Raw genomic sequence first — 16,006 nt, forward strand, 5'->3', positions numbered from 1 at the left:
CTGTTAAAGTGATATCATACATGGGCACAGAAGAAACTATCAGAAAGATACAAGACGAAACAGAAAAGGCAACTTTAATATCATTCAAGGAAATCGGTTGTAAAGAAATACTGATTCTATATACGAGTTTTCATGTAGAACGTGTCCATTTACTGGCGTTCTGTTAAACTATTTCTTCAATAGGGGCTTCGGGGCAGAATTGACTATTTTTACAAACTTCACAAACCAAACGCTGATAAATGTATTGATTCCATCCTACAATTCCTGAATTATACTCACCAAAATTGATATACTACACAAATGTCATTTGTAATATAAGGGACAAAATGAAAGATGATAGAAAACGAAAACAAGGAAATAACTCATTTTAACCCCAATAAGAATTAGATACAGTACAGTCAAGTAATGAACTGCATCATAAAACTGGTTCGTCCATCTAGGATTTGCCAGTTAAAACTAGAACTGACGGCCCAGCAGGTTAATTGTTTGAACTCCACAACGTGGACGAGATGATACCCTCCGACTTATCGAGGAAGGGTGTTCTGTATTTTTGTGTGGAGTGTCATAGAAAAGTATTTTGTACCGATTAATCACCATAACCCTAACCCCTAAGTATCAATCACGTACGCGGGCAACCGTCAACTGGCATTATGGGAGATCTTGCTGTTACAACCGAGACCCATAGCAAAGTGGTAACGATCTGAAAAAAATAAATTTTAACTCGCATAGTGGTTGCGCATTATCGTTCAGAGAGGAATTTCAATTTCAATATTGGTTGAAAATTGTAGGGAAAAATTATTAGAATGTCTTGGAAATTCTAACCTCTACCTGCCAAGTCGACAGCGATTTTTACACTGTTAACATATACGCAACGCATCAAAGGGTCTCCTGGAATAAGCTGGTCGGTCTGCCCGGATTCACTTAGACCATGATATTACCTACATCTACCTGAAGGGTGTCTTCATTGAAGCAGAAGACGCTTACGATTCCGGAACACCTAGTGATACCCCTTGTACATTTCAATGGTACCCATGTAATATCTGTCCTCTGACACTGCTGGTAAATCGATATTCTTTTCTTGTTCTGATACAGCAATTGTTAATAGACGTAAACCTTTGGATTAAGTATAGTCTGAGTTAATGCCGAATAATGACTACACTATTCTATTTCGTCTAAAAACACCGTTAGAACTTGACACCCACTTGGAACCAAACTTGTTACGGAAACAAATACTTAATATAGGTCAATTTATTTCTCACCAATTGACCTTGCTTAGCAGCGCCTGTTCATTGTGTACATCTACAATGTGCATAAAAGAACTAGATATCATAGTTTTGAAGAACCCAATGCCATCTCCGTTTACATCTGTCAGGACACATCTGTTTTGATCTAAAACAACTCGACGCACCTCATTATTATATTTGGAAATGGTAGTTCTTGTCTCGTAATAGATTGTGTTACGGTTTTACGTATGCACTAGACCCGGCAGTTCGATAGCGATATCAGCGGTCGTATCGAAATCAATTTCCGCCAAGCTTTGAAAGGAATCACCTCCCGTATTCTTAATATGTCTTCCAATAAGCATTACCACTGAAAGCCGCACATCTATAAACGGCGTGTTGGTGTCGGCTTCGACTTACAGCCAGGTCCCATTAAAACTGTAAATTATTTGCAGCAGATATGGGTGATTAGAGATTTTATCAATCTGCATTAGCTAAGGTATAGTGGAATGGCCGAGTTTGGTGCTGCTGGTGACATTAGGCCAAATGATAAAAACCGATTTATATTCATACCGATACTTTTTGATAATTGGAATTTCAAAAAACATTTTTTGATTTTTAAGCTACTGAAAAATAAAGGTTAAAATAAATGAAAATAAAATATTCAAAATGATTTTCAAAAAACTAAATATACACCATCTTCTAAAAAAAATCTTGGAATGTAAGAAGCAGACATTTTTTTTACGTGGCCTTAGTATCTAAAAAAGTTCTTGGAATGTAGGAAGCAGACATTTTTTTACGTGGCCTCAATATCACGATTAGACCCAGTATAATCACCGATCTTCTCACGTAAGTAGTCAGAGACATGTGACTACAAATTAATTACACTGACAATCAATGGGGTATCTTCGACCTGGCAACATCGACCTTACCAGATATTTACCTACATGTAACCTTTATTTTCGACGTCTTAGCTGATGTTGAAGAACTGTTATCACTGCAAGGTCATGAAATTAGTGCTAAATATTAAGGTGTTCAGGTTAGGTATGTGTGAAATTTTCTGTAAATCAAACACTCCCTAGACCGGACAAATGTTCGTGTCCTATATATGTTTTAAGTACCCATTACTTAATGTAATAAGACGTTAGATATGAATGTAAATTCATTATTGTTTGATCGATAAAATGAGGCCTTTGTTCTACTTCCTTCACTCAACTAAACGTAAACATAGAATTTCTTAGTTCACAAAATACTTCTCACACTCTACTTCAAACGTCCACAAACATAATTGGTCACATCAATTAACAAGTAATGTCTCTTCATGCACAATAGTTAACAGGTGTTTGTCAGTCACATGACAAGCAACACAACCGACGAGTATTCAAAACGTAATAATGAAGAATTAACGATCAAGTCTGATGATTGAAACGTGTCTTATATAAAGAATGTCGTTTAGACAATGGTAACATTTTAAGAGATGAAATTTGAGAGCTGGAATTCGTAGATAACGTGTCCGTAATGAAACTGAGAAATAAAGCGATATTTTGTGTTTGGGATAGTGACATAAAGTTCTGAAATATACTTTAATAAAACTCCCCTAATTGTGAATCGTTATATCAAGTTGAATTTATCGAAAAAATAATCAAATGAGTTTATAAAGACCTCGACAATTCATCTCGCATGTATATCATTATATTTTATATTAAAAAGAAATCTATTGACCGTGTCCACCGTATATATCCCACCAGAACAGGAAACCCATTATCCTACAGATTTTATTTAATTACAACGCAACCATCAGTCGCCATTTTGACAGCATTTATAAATGTTTCCTTACACGATTTGAAGATGTACGAGTTCGATGCCCAAGAAAGGCTGGTAGTTTCTTTGTTATGGTAGCAGAAGACCATTATCTTTCCAAAACATCTGCTCTTTTTATCGTTTTATTTATTAATTTATTTAATTATTTATTCATTATGTTTAACTTTTTCAAATTTTGCCTTCGTTTCGTCGATTTTTAGTTCGAACAAGGATTTTGTTAATATGTCGGTATATCCTTAATGTACATGTATCAAAACCGTTTTTATTTGAACTGACCAGTCGATATCCATCTTATTTCTTTAGAACGAAGATTTATCCTGTTAAAGTGATATCATACATGGGCACAGAAGAAACTATCAGAAAGGTACAAGACGAAACAGAAAAGGCAACTTTAGAAGTCGGAGCTTTTTATCATCGAATTCGTTGTCTGTTATACTGATATATTCAGTCCTTCTTCTGCGGATTTTCACAACGTGATCCAAATATCATTATTTCTGTAATGGATATCGAATACCAGGTTATTTTCCAATGTTCTGAATCTGTTGGTTGATAAATCATATCGGGGGATATTAATCACAAAAGAAATAATGGAGCCTATTGTTTTTTTTTCTTTTTAGATATTGCGGTGTGGATTTATACGGAAGCGTATTCCGGCCACGATGTGTTTTATTTCAACTCGAAATTTCGAGGTAGCAACTCGAAATTTCGAATTAGTTATCCGAAATTTTGAGATATTAACCCGAAATTTTGAGTTAAAATAAAACACAACGTGGCCGGAATTCGCCTCCGTATAATTCTTCCGACATGACTGCGCTAGCACTGCACACGAATGTGACTATGTATATCTTTCAACATTTCGGAATACTAACTCGAAATTTCGGGTTACCTTCTCAAAATTTCGACTTACAAACTCAAAATTTCGACTTGCTAACTCAAATTTTGGATTACTAACTCGAAATTTCGAGTTGCTATCCCTAAATTTCGAGTTGATATCTCTAAATTTCGGATTACTTACTCATATTTCGAGTTATTAACTCAAAATTTCAAGTTAAAACACAACGTGGCCAGAATAAGCTTCCGTAGATTTAGATTTATCGAAGATTTATGTGACGGATTAAGTGAATAAAGCATCTGTGTTTGTTAACCTGTTCCTGTCTAAAGTCTATTAAAGAAACCATTTTGTTTACCATTTTAATGTTTGAACACTCCTATGAAATATACGAGCCATATTTGAGGGAAAAACAATGGATGTTCAAGGTACCGTTGTTATATGTAAAGAAAACGATGCTTCATACTCGCCCACACTTTTTCTGCAGTTGTTGTCAACACTAGTAACCATGCTACCTATAATATGGCATATCTAGGACAAATGTATATTGAGATATACTCTTGGTAATCTATTTATAAAATGAAATACAAGATTCTAGACACATTTCTGAAGTACCGTAATCTTCATTTCATTTACAAGTAAACTTTGCTTATTACAACAGGTGTGTTTCAATGGGAATGCCTTCAATACACTTCAGTTATTAGAAGCAATTCCGGGAATAATTCGAAATTTACAAAGTCATCTGCACATACGTCATTTTTTTTCTCCGTTAAATAATGTGTTTTGCTGATTTTTTTAAAACAGGTTATAACAATTCACGTGTCTTACGTAGGAGGACATTGATATATACGATGTCAGTTGTGATTAGGGAGAACGCAAGTTTAGGGCTTGTTCCGCACCAGATCTTTGATTTATTCTACTTCAACCCAATAGATCAAATAACATTTGTCACCATTTTATCTCAAGGTTAATAGTTAAAACTTTGTGTTTATCTACATATTAACATATGTATTTTACTTTAAATTTTCATGAAATAATTAATCGGGAACATATGTTTTATGTTACCTATCGTTTTTTACCACCATATTCAGTTTTCGCGATATTTTGTTTCCACCGCTGTTCCTAATGTTCCATCTATAAAATAAAGAGAAAACACAGCACTGAAGTGAGTAAGAAGAAATATGACTCTTGTGACAAAATGCTACCTTGTCTTTATCCGTGATGACTTTTGTATCCGACTAATTACAAGTGTGCTAATGCTCTACACATAACCATTAGCCTAAAAAAACACATATACACTCGCTCTAGTTAATCGTGGCAGAAATGAGTTCCGTTCTCTAAATTCCTGGGTTTACGTAATCTTTCTACTCTAGGGTCTTGCTTCAAGCACTTTTCTAAATGTTCGTAGGGAAATTTGTCTGAAATGATCCATTAAAGTTAGATGATTGTACATATTGATTCACCAGAACGACGCCAATATAAGTGCAGCTGGTCAGAGGATAGATGCATTTTTCTTGGGATAAACTTTTTAAATTGTGCCTTATTGATAATGTGTGGTCTATCCATTCCGTGGTCTCTCTATTCCCAGTAATCCGATTCCCTCTCTACCTTGTGACCAGTTCTCTGTTTACCCTGCCAACATCAATCCGTGGATCTCTCGACGCTATCACCATTGGGTCATCCTCTATCCAGTCACCATTAATTCAGTTTTCTCTCTCTCTATCCAGTCACCTTTAATTCAGTTTCCTCTCTCTATCCAGTCACCATTAATTCAGTTTTCTCTCTCTATCCAGTCACCATTAATTCAGTTTTCTCTCTCTCTCTCTCTCTCTCTCTCTCTCTCTCTCTCTCTCTCTCTCTCTTCTCTCTCTCTCTCTCTCTCTCTCTCTCTCTCTCTCTCTCTCTCTCTCTCTCTATCCAGTCACCATTAATTCAGTTCTCTCTCTCGTTCCAGTCACCGTTAATTCAGTTTTCTCTCTCTTAATCAAGTCATCATTAATTCAGTTTTCTCTCTCTATCCAATCACCATTAATTCAGTTCTCTCTCTCTATCCAGTCACCATTAATTCAGTTTCCTCTCTCTGTCCAGCCACCATTAATGCAGTTTCTCTCTCTCTCTCTCTCTCTCTCTCTCTCTCTCTCTCTCTCTCTCTCTCTCTCTCTTTTACTATCATCCAAGTTTTCGTTTTCTCTTCAACCTTCCTTCCATTACCAATATGTGTACCTTACATCACATGCCCGATATTTATGTCATGTCCTCTTTATATGCAAAATGTATACGATTTCCATTGTTACGTCACAATACGTGATAAGTATAAGTTGGCATCGCTGATAATTATGAATGCCAACTGGATATAGGTTAATTCTACATGTAACACACATCATTGAATACGCACTTATCTCATAAAGTTATTTGTGTACATGGATACTTTGGATACTTTGTCGTATTTTGTACCTGTAAATCGACAATATTACAATACATTTTGCTGTTACAATTGAACGCTGTGATTGAAGTGGTCCCAGATTGCCATGGTATGGTCAGTATAGTGCTATCTGCTTACCGTAAAATGCATTCGCAAATATTAGAAGTATGTTCATGATCCAACGTTAACAAACAGACAATAAGTAGAAAGCTCTTAACTTATTGTAACGTTAAGTTTGTAATGTCATGAAAAAATATATTTAGGTAAAGTCAATATAAAATTTAATCGTGTAAAAATCCCCTTCACTTCCTAGTTATATAACATTCAAACAAGAAAACAATGAATTGTGGATATAATTTTACAGTGATTGCTTTTAAACCAGAAATCAGTTAAATAAATACAGTGATTGCCGTTAGAAAGACCGTGTGTAACTCTTTTGAAAAAAAAGATGCAGGTCATGTAACGTTAACCCTTAATACAAATTTATCAAAATAACGTTCAGGACAAGTTAATATTTGACACCGGTTGCGATTGTTTAAGTTCCAAATGTTAACAAATTGTTGAAAGTTAAACTGATACCCTTACATAGAGTTATACTCCAATCCTGAAAAAGTTTCAAAAAATGTGCTCTAAACTTTTATCAAAATAAAATATCTGTATATAAGCATAATTCAGATAGAACAAATTAACAAATATTTACAAATATATTGCAGTGAGTCTTGGGAAATATTTGGTTTGACTAACGTTCTGGTACAGACGGTTTACGACCGATGCTGTTCTGACTGAAATCAATTGTGATCTTGAGCGAGTGCCCTTGACCTTGTCTGATGTTGTCTACAAGTTAACATCCAATTACTTCCGGTATCCTAATGGGACGCAATGTCGGCAAATCTGTGTTCCATCTATCCATGTTTTGTATATAGACACGAATTTGCTGGGACGTTTATCATTTCAGATCGGTGAATCAAGAAGCATTACCAGTGTTGATACTTCAGAACCTAGCTATTAAAAAATACAACTTCACGCAGAAAATTTTCATTGGGGAAATTATCTGCTTTTTTTTTATTTCATTAGAAGATATCATTGATGGGTAAGATTTCAATTCATGGTAAAAATAGGAAAATGTAAGAAAATCGCTTTAATACAACAATGCTTATCTAAAGATGAGTGCGTCTTTAAAGTGACGTAATATAAACATCCTGTTCTTTATGACCTTGTACCTCACTTGAAACAATATTTTATTTGGTGACAACCTCGCATATAAATTACGCAGTACAGAATATACATGCTTTAAGAATCAGTCTTGTAGCTTGTAATGAAAAAACAATACAAAACACTTTTAGAGATTATAAAATCATTCATAATTTCATTTTTGAACTTCTTTATCGGTAATATATCGTAACCCCGTGTGTCATGTATCGCTAACTGACGAGAAAAATCGCATGTTGTTAAAGCCTGGTGGCTATATGGTTATATTGATTATGGTCATTTAACAAGGTACGCGGTACTGACCTTAACAGACCACATGGAAACGTGCGTGTATGACACGGTCATCTAAGGTCATCACAGAATTGACAAAACGATCGCCCATGCTTTTGTTCACACGTAAAATTACTTTATAGATTAGCATTTAGATAAAAACCCTCTTTACCATATTACAAGTTTTCTTGTGTTCAATCATATACACACGTTCACTTGCTTATACCACCAAAAGATCCCAGGGGAAATATGGCGCCTACCACAGCCTTCATAAGTTCTTTTTCGGTTGATTTTTTGTCTTTTTTCCTCTCTCTCCTTTCTTAACCAAATAAGCACAAAAGGAGGCATAAGAGGAACACAAATTTAGATTTTGAGAATGATCCATTAAGAAGAAACTGCAACGATAAACAATAACTGTCAAATCCAAGATGGCAGCCCATTGGCCATTTTGTTTTCCCACTCAGTTTTTAAAACAGACAATGTACAACTAGCAAAAAATTGAAAACTACACATTTTTCAAGAGGTAGCAAGAGCGACCTGTATCTGTAAAAATTCAAGATGGCCGCCTATCAGCCATTTTAATTTCTGATCGGTACTAAAATAGATAATGCATAACTGGGACCAAAGGCAACCTGCGTATTTAATTTGAGAATGATCCATCCAGACCTAGCGATAACAACCAATAGTAAAATTCAAAATGGCCGTCTGTCGGCCATTTCATTTATTTATTCAGTCCAAAATTGACAATGCGCAGCCAGGGACAAAAGGGAACATTTTTGAGAGATTAAGATTAAATATTTATGGGACCGATTTGTAAAGTTGTCCTCTGAACTGTTGCTAACTGTTGCAACGCACTAGCCTTTCACCTAGACGTCCTTGGTTCGATTCCCGGAACGGAGGTAAAAAGGCATGAGGTCACCTGCCCGACCCCGTGAGTTTTCCCAGGGTACTTCATTTTAGTCCTACAGTAAAATCCCTCCCACACTTCCTTCTGACAAGTGACAAGAGTGATTAATATAAGTTGGAAATCTTGTTTCGCAAATGTTGTAAAATAGATAAAGCTGATTTGGTTCTTTTATGTAATTAGCAGCAAGTGGCCATATTGTAGAAGTTTGAATGTAAAAAGGCTTCATTATCATCATGCACACAAGCGAGCCTGGAAATTGACTTAAACATCTAAAAACTCCCAATTAACGATTACCGATTCCCTTAAAGTGCAGATTCGAAAAGGAAATTTACCATCACATTAACACTAGGCAGTAATGGACACAAGTTGTGTCTTGGAAATCAGTGGTGAAGGTACAATTGTAGGTACAACATCAATCCCTCAAGAACGACATCATACATATTATACTTGTTCTTGTCACGCGTCTCGGAGCGTCACACACACACACACACACACACACACACACACACACACATTCACGCGCATTTATATATATATATACTTTACTTCCGCCAGCGGAGGTGGATTCAATATTTTGTTAAACTCCAAATTGTTTAGTCCAATACCAGTGCTATCATCACCACATCGCTTCATGGTTTAGCACGAACAAGTGATTCTAAAACATAATTGACAACTAATTAGATTTTGTTAATCACGCACTAATCCCTATTTCTGTTTAAGTACATAAGCTCTGATAACGAAACACGGAATATCTATACAAAACCATCCCAACACCTAACGTTTACTGTTGAACTAACTGTATAATGTTGAAGGTTTTCTAGCTTTGTGTTGACCTTTATTTCTCTCCCAACTTACACAAGTAGTCATAAACAGACCAGGAATATACCTATATATATGAACACCCCATCACAGATTCAGATTTCCACCCAAAGTTATTTGCTGTTGATTAGACTTCGTTGATTAATTGGCACAACTCGATGAAGAGCTTTGTTTCTCTCAAAGTAATCATTTTATATCTATTATGATCATCCTAACACACATTTCCGATTTTGATTCTACCTACAGTTTACACTAAATTGGACTGTGTTTACTATCTGTACCGTGTTTACGTATTCTATTTAACTCTACGTCTACCATCGGACTGATGTTTTTATCACTTCGGCACTACAAGTGTATACCAATCTGTCTTACTTCTGAGAGAGTATAAAACACATATAGTCTGAATTGCTGTGATGAATTTAGCTGTAATAAGTAACTATTCTGGTCTACCATTGTATATTGGCTGTTCTAGCAATATCAACAACCTTATTGAAAAATTACAAAAGACCCATTAAAATATTAACACATTACTTTTACTGATTGCAATTTCTAAATTTCAGAGAAGGTAAAACACTAATATATTCACGTATTTTCTTGCTGTACAGAGTAATAAGTTTCTATTCTGATATATTGCTGTTACCGATGTTCTAGTATTAAACCCCACTGTATTGTATATGGTCTTTTGAAGCACAAATGTTTGCTTAAGTGAATAAAGAACTTCGAACTTTGAATACCTTCTGAACTGCAATGTAAGCTATGAAATAGTTCTAACTAAGAAATATGAAGAAATATTACTTAGGTTACTGTGTCATCAGTGTGAGAATAAACTGGTTATTCTATCGTCAGGGTCCGAACCAGTTCGTGTTGAAGTTTAAGTCATACATCAGGAATATACTGTTTCAGACAGACTAACGAGTTTTCCAGTTTCATCTACAAAGTATTTTTCCGTACTTTTTGCAGGTCAGGTCCCAAATCATGTTGTTTTCTGTATTAATTGGGTCCATATTGATGATGTTCTGATTGATCTATTCTCAAACCGATCTGTTACGATAGAGTATCAGCAAACAGCCATTCCCTTAGATCTTACCGTTGCTAACCACAGAGTCGTGAGGCCAGTGCTAGATTAGATCCAGTTAACCGTGCTACTTACAGCTCCCCTATGAAAGGGCGTGTTTAATAGTGGTCATAATTACACGGCTTTAAGTCACGTGCCAATGCAATCAATGGCAGATGAAATTGGACAACTCATCATGGTCTGTCCGAGTGTCCCTTCGTTGATGTATTTGGTTGGGGTCCTCGAGATTTCCACTGTTCAGGGCCAATAGAATATTGTCGGCTGTATATCTCTTTATAAATAGGCCCCTGTTGATTTTCGATAATTGATATAAATTTCCATTTGGTGGATATATATCAACTAAGCACATAAATTGTGTTATACGGTATCTGGACCAATCTTACTCTGTTTTGGTATGCTTTGCAACTCAACCTTCTTACGCTGGAAAGTGATACTAGGAACATTACATAGAATTATGTATTATTATTATGATCATTACTGTTATGCCCCCGGATCGAAAGATCAGGGGTATATTGTTTTAGTGATGTCTGTTTGTCAGTTGTCAGCTTTAACCTTACCCATAACTATTGCACCGTAAGAGGTAGTGCTTTCATATTTGGCAGGTGTGTTCCTTGTGACAAAATCTTTCAGGCGGTACAAAAATATTTGATCATGTGACCTTCATCGTGACCTTTGACCTACATTTGAAAAAAAAATAACCACAGAGAAGACGTAAGTGTTTCACAAACTGTGCATGCAATTAGCACATGCCTTACGCAGTGCAGTTTTAATGTCCCACTTCAGAGTTTTGCTGCAACCGGGGGGCATAGTGTTTCATAAACACATCTTGTTTTCATTATCATCATATATCATACAAACGTCCACAAATAAATTTTATGTAAAGTTGATTTCAGTGTGAAACAGCTATTTATCAGGACTGTTAAAATGAAATCACTTTCTAAACCTGATGGAATGCGCTTCATCGCCACCCATTACTCCTACGACCTACACCGGTCGTAATCGATCACCTGATTGGTTCAGTATAACTTTTCCAGATCTTTCGAAATCTTGAAAGAAAATAAAGGTTACACATACCGAATAGCCGGCTATTTTCGCGGGATGATATTTTCGCTATTTCGCGGTATACAAACGTGATCGCGAAAATATAATCTGTGAAATAATGAGACGTGTGTATAGATGTTCTTCCACATCAAGATCGCGATTTTTATCAGATAAAAATAGAATTAGATCTTTTGAAAATAAAACTGAAAATTACCATTTACACGGTATTAGCTGCCGAGGAAATTCTTACAAAGTGCTTCACACATAAATCACATCTTACAGTAAAAACTAACAGGAATATTCGTTTCTCCACCTTCAGGATGATATAGAGGAATGTTTGAAAACATTGTATACAAACATATTAGGATTCTCAGGAAGAGATGTTTCATCTACCATCTTGGTAACAATGAAATGTTGCAAAAAATTAACATATTCATTAACGAACGTTCACTATCTTAAGTTTCTTAATATTTATATTGTTAAAAATAGCATAGTTCAGAGCAGTTTTCTCATGTTTTCCTTGGAAAGGTATATTAAAAAAGTGAATATTCGTGAAATGGGCACCCGTAACCAAATCTACTAGATGGGAGCTCATCCAAATGTTTACTTTTATGGAACCGTAAGAATGGGCCTCGCACCAAGGTCAAAGACCATATTTAGTTAACGAGAAGATAAAAATGTAACCACGATATAAATGTGGTGGAAATACTCTTTATCCTGTTCATTTTTTTAAATAAAATAGCCACGATACCAGGTTAGTAGTTAATCCGTCCTTATCCCTCGCATCAGCAAGGAGGATGATAGGCGAGTCTCATTCACTGTTTTAGTAACAGTTAAGTCGCTGGGGTGGTAATTGATGGAAGGAAACGTGTTAGGAACTTGTGCTGGTTAAAATTGTGTTGGTAGTCTTGGTTTATCGTATCTCAAGTGTTACCAGGATCAAAGTCTATCTATCAATTAGGCTCAGAGTTTTAACCAAGTCCACCAAAGGATTGTAGAAGCGAAAGTTTGCTTTTATTTTACGTTGATAAAATAAAACGAATTCCGCACCACGGGCTATGGTTTCCGGACAGACTTCCGGTAACCTCTCATCACTTCCGTCAGTAGTGTTTGTAGGATTAAGAACAAGCCCTCCAACTGATTTTTGATTCTCTGAGTGAAATCGGGTTATGGCCTTGTCTTGTATTAAATCCAGGTCACGGCTTTATCTTCAAGACAACAAATTTCCCCGGAGAATTTCAAATCGCTATACCGCCAGAAATCGACAAATAACTAGTAACCATGATTACAGATCATTTCTCTGTCATGTCGGACATGACATGATTGTCACAGTGATAGTGTCGTACAAAAATATATAAACTCGTTGATAACCTTGAATATAAAATTGTCATACAATCAGGTTGCTTGTATTATACAAAGACGTATGTATGTAGTTCTTGAACCTTGTGACAGTGTTCTAGAATAGAATTCATGACAGAACCTAAATGTGGACCTTTTGCCATTGAACTAATATGGACTTTGTGACAAACTTCTGTCGTCGACCTCGCTACGGTGTTGAAGTGTGGACCTCACGACATTGTTCGAGTGTGAACCTCAGGACAGTCGTCTAGTATGAACCTCGTGACGGGGTTCTAGTGTGGACTTCGTGACAGTGTTCTAGAGTGGAGCTTGTGATAGTGTTTTAGATGAACCACGTGACAGCGCTTTGATGTGGCCCATAGCAGGACACATACTTTTTTTTCTGTAATAAATGTGACAGGTCGGTGTTAGATAGCCTCAATTGTACTGGTAACTCGAGATTGATGAAAGAACACAGTCTGACGGCAGACGTCGTTGCTAGGCGTACATCATCTCGCATACGAAGATAAAACATTATGAAATCAATACTATGACCATGTTTATCGAAGCATTTCTTCTTTCTGAAACTCAAGTTATGCATTCTAACCTGATCTTTTACAATTCAGTGATTTCCTGCTGCGAGATAAGAGTAATAACACCCGAAAGTCTTCAGAACATTAAGTGCATTTTATAACATATATATAAAAAAAAAAATGGGAATAGTGTTTGATGATAGGTTCCAAAAATTTACACTAGTATAGTAATGGGAAAATGTCTAAATATGAATGATTCCTCGTCTTTTCAGAGGAGCCAGAGTAGAGGAATCCTGTGATGATTATGTTTGAATCTACGGAATGATTGGAATCGGTTTTATTAGTTACTGTATTAGTCTGGGTCCGTGAGACGTTTGTAAATATCACATGATAAGTTGAATTGTTCCGATCCACACCCGCTAGACGATTTCTACAGCTCTGATGTCATATTCCGAGTTGATATGAGATGTCGTTGAGTTGGACGCTTCATATCTTTGTTCGATCGCGAGTGACCTTGAAAATATATGCGATTTGAAGAAAAAAAAATCTTATCTGTGTCTTATCACTACAGTACGGAAGAGCATTTTTGCCACGCGGAGAAATAAATGATTACGTTTTTTCATGTTAGTAACTCGAAATTTCGACTTAGTAAACCGAAATTTCGAGATTAGTCGAAATTTCGAGTTACTAACATGAAAAAACGAAATTGTTTTTTTCTCTGCGTGACCTTAATGCTCTTCCGTGCTACTGACAGTAAATCACAAACGTTTACTTATTACTATATATTTACATTGATCAACAAAAAGTGATATTTATGGTGCCGTTAATGACACTCAGCGCGTGACTATTTTGACGTCATTATTGTCGGCGACGATTCACCGATAAATTGGCTGGACTACATGATGGATCACACATCTGATACATTAATTTGGTTACATCACGTTAAATTGGTATAAGACAGTAGCATATACAGAAAGTACAAAAATAAATAGAGATGTCCTGTTACGGCATGAATGAGTTTTACAGGCAAATTCCTCTCCTCGAGCGTTACCAATAGGGATTCACAAAGAAACTGATACTGGCATATATTTTGCTTTAAGTTCAGTGCAACTTTTAAGAAACCGATAAGCCTGAAGTAGTAAAGTAATATATATCCCCGTCACGTGGTTATATTCAAGTAAAATTAAGTTACGCTGACATTTCGGGTGCGTTAATTGTGTTTTACGTGGTCGTTATGAGGCTAAAACGTTAGCTTTCGTCGGGTTTATTGTCTTCAAAATATACGATACTAATAGCCCCTAAAGACATTTTACTAACACATATTAAATCACTTCTACCTGCGTGTAATGATTGCTGCTGTAAGTTGTTTTCAATATCGTGTTTGAAATTTTAACTTCGATAAAGAAGGACCAGCAAGTCTGTGTTCTGATCTGTTTATCAGTTTGTTTGTCTCAATATTGACTTTTTTCTATTAAATGTTTGTCACAACAGTTTCACTTCAACTGATACACTCTCTTTGTACTAATTGCCCTGTTGTGCAGCGTTGTTTGTTAATCTTTGTTATCTATTTATTTATTTATGTATTAATTTTATTTATTTATTTATCAATCTATCTATCTTGGTTTCATTTATGATTAATTTATTATTTGGCTCTTCTCACCTCACTCTATATTATGATAAGGTGCTACTTACTCTTTTTTTGTGTAATTGCTGATAATTTTTTGTTTTTTCTTTGATAAATAAAATTCGTGTTATTGTTTAAGTAAATTGTTTTATTATATTTTTTTTACTCTCAAGATTTATGAGTACATGAACATAGCACAGGACAGTAACTCACACACACCCTCACAAACACATGTCCTGTGGATGACATCATCATCATCACCATCATCATCATCATCATCATCATCATCATCATCATCATCATCATCATCATCATCATCATCATCATCAGTAAATATTATGGTATTTTTTCCATCATCGGGATATTTATGTCATCACATATTGATGACAATTATCACTGTAGAAAACCAAGTACATGTTTGTTGTCTGAAAGCATTGGCTGTATGTATCACAGTAAGAATTTCCACCGTCGTTTAGACGGACGTCTGGTGGTAAGGGAACTCTACCACTTTATCATACAATTGATCTCGGCGAGAGAATTTCGCAATAAAACAATTCCATGTTTTACACAATACGAATTGATCAAACTGAGATAAGCTAACTATGTTTTAGGTATTGTGATTAAATCTTAATGCATGTTTGTAACATAAAACCTGCAGAAATATTAATACTTAGATAGATCCGTATATAAGTTCAAACACATTGTAGGCAAAAACAAAGAAACAGGCAAACAATATGATTAATGATATAAAATATCAAGTACATTTTGATACTGATTGAGAATCAGATAAAGTAGACCATAATAATAAACAAAACTGCATCATGCAGCTGTTTTGTCCTTCTTTGACTCGCCAAAAATGCTATGGGGCTAAAATCATAAAGCGTAGGAGGCGACCTAG

This window comes from Ylistrum balloti, unplaced genomic scaffold (assembly GCF_031769215.1).
Source record: "Ylistrum balloti isolate Yb309-2 unplaced genomic scaffold, AGI_CSIRO_Ybal_v1 Utg370580, whole genome shotgun sequence".
Taxonomy (NCBI): Eukaryota; Metazoa; Mollusca; class Bivalvia; order Pectinida; family Pectinidae; genus Ylistrum; species Ylistrum balloti.